Source organism: Cebus imitator, unplaced genomic scaffold, assembly GCF_001604975.1.
Source record: "Cebus imitator isolate Cc_AM_T3 unplaced genomic scaffold, Cebus_imitator-1.0 Scaffold988, whole genome shotgun sequence".
Classification (NCBI taxonomy): Eukaryota; Metazoa; Chordata; class Mammalia; order Primates; family Cebidae; genus Cebus; species Cebus imitator.
In genome coordinates this window covers 108,723-111,145 of record NW_016108303.1, presented here as the reverse complement: position 1 = coordinate 111,145, position 2,423 = coordinate 108,723, and the positions used below count along the sequence as shown (strand labels likewise).

The window sequence follows — 2,423 nt, the reverse complement described above, 5'->3', positions numbered from 1 at the left end:
GGACACATATTTTTCTTTGAAAAGAATGGCTCAGAAAGGTATCAATTGAAAGATCCAATCAGTAAATAAAAGCTTCAAGATAAGTGCTCAAGTTTTTTACTTAAATTGATTGAATTTCATGATGGAATTCTACCACCATACTTTTCAAATTCCTCTTTTCTTACATATTACAGCTGCTAACTCTCCCTGGCTTCAATGTTCCTGGGAAACTAGGTGAATGGGCCCCTTGTTGATTGCAGACTCATGCCTCTTGTCCTTTTCCTGTTATTTTCCTCCTAATTCTACATCACAAAAGCGTACTGAAGCAGGAAATAGTTTGTAAGCCAGGAAAAAATGAAAAGCAGAGCATGTAAAATCAGTACTGCCTTTGGCAAGGATGGATTATAGAAATCACCAAGAGATTTCATCCACTGACAAATTTTTCTAATCTGTAAATGAAAGGAAGAAACAAGCATTCTTTTCAGAATAGGAAAAAAGAAAAAATAGGAAAGATAAATAAGCTCGAAGAGAGGAATTGAAGAAAACTTTACTTTGTCTATCTAGTATTATCCCTATACAGCATCTCTATGACAGCAAATAAACCACCTGTATCAGGAGTCTCTTCAAAAAGCTGCAAGGAAATATTACTAAAATACACAACAAAATTATTTTTTAAAGAAATTTACCTGTCCAGTCACCACTTGTGGGGCTCTGTCTTGTAGACCCTAACTCAATGACAGATGAATAAGTTCACTCACACACAGTATTCAGTGTTAAAAGCAGGCTGGGGTATCCATGGCCACTTGTAGACACTCGAGTAGAGTGCTGTAAATAGATAGCAGCTGCCAGCCTCAAGCAGCCCCTGCTCTAGGCTTTTATTCAGTATACCAAAGGACAAAGGTCTTTGGATAAACACCATAGTGGGTAATATCCCTGGTTGACCTTCTCCTGAGAGAGCCATCTGGAATGACCAAAGTTTAGTTTATAGGACTATATGAGTAAACAAGTTATTCAGATAAACTCCCCCACATTTCCTAGCTATTTGCTTTTCTTATCAACTAGAGGTAAAGGGGATTTAGGCTACCTTCAGCTGAAACTTCTACTGAAACTATGCAAAAACCTCTTGGCCTTCCAAGAAGGTTTGTGATTATTCCTTAAAGCTATCTCTAATATTTTTCCTTTAATATTTTTGCCACCATCCTGAGTGAATCACCAAATTTACCTATATTATCTTTTTTCTCTGTTTTGAAACAGCTTTATTGAGATATAATTCATATGCTATACAATACATCCTTTTAAAGTGGACAATGCAATAATTTCTAGTGTATTTAAAGATACATGCAACAATCACCACAGTGAATTTTAGAATATTTTGACCTCCAATATTTTCAAATATCTTACTTGAATTAGCTTTAGATTTACACTAACTTAATTTCAATATGATAGAGAAATGTTATTCTTGTAGCACCATTCTCTTTTCTCTTTTGTAGTACTATTATTATACATATTTCATTCTATAAATGCCTCTAGCTCAACATTTCATGATTATAATTATTACTTAATATAATTTAAGCATTTTGAAGAAGCCATTAAAGAAGAGGAGAGCAAGTATATATTTATTACTTTTGTTATACTCGCCTTTTTATTTATCATTTCTGGATCTACTAGTTTCTGTAAATTTGAGTTACCATATGGAGTCACTTTCTTAGCCTAATTGAGCTGTTTCCACCCACTTCTTTTGTGCTGATATTGGCAAATACATTACATTTCTATATTCATTGTATACATTTTGTTTCATCCAGTTGCCTTTTAAATTAGTTAAGAGAAGAAATATGTGTTTATACTCTAGTGATCACATAATTACCTTTACAGATACTCTTTGTTTATCTATGTGGATTCAAAAAATAAGGTCAGACTTCTCATTAAGCTTCTTTCTCTCTATTGGTGGCAGCCTATGGATTCATATGAGAAGAGAGAATTCACATAACTAGCCTTACTTTTGCCCTCTGTCTTTACAGAGGTATATTTGGCTGTTTTGTGAGATATTCTGGTAAAAAAAATTAAAAATCAAAGAAAAAAAAATGAGGTCACTTGCTTTTAGTGTAAAAAACTTTCCTAAGTATTTCTTGTAAAGTAGGTCTACAAACAAGAAATTAGCTCACTTTTTGTTTATCTTTTAATGTCATTTTTCTACTTTCAATTTGGAAATATAGCTTTGCTATACATAGGATTCTTGGTTGAAAGGTTTATTTTTTCTTTGAGAACTTTGATTATGTTGTCCATCCCTTTTTTATATCCCTTCCCACCCTGTGGCCTCCATTGTGTCTGATGAAAATTTACATTTAAGCTTCTTGAAGTTCCCTTGTAAATAATGAGTCATTTTGCTCTTGGTGCTTTTAAGATTTTTGTCCTTGCCTTTGGCTTTCAGTATTTTTACTATGACT

The 2,423-nt window shown here is 33.3% G+C and overlaps 1 non-coding gene across 1 annotated transcript; it reads left to right on the top strand.

Annotated features, from left to right (window-relative positions):
* Positions 1–1,892: 1,892 nt before the first annotated feature.
* On the top strand, positions 1,893–2,027 carry LOC119469907. Its single transcript, XR_005198766.1, has one exon. It is a non-coding gene; the product is annotated as a small nucleolar RNA SNORA75 (small nucleolar RNA).
* Positions 2,028–2,423: the final 396 nt, after the last annotated feature.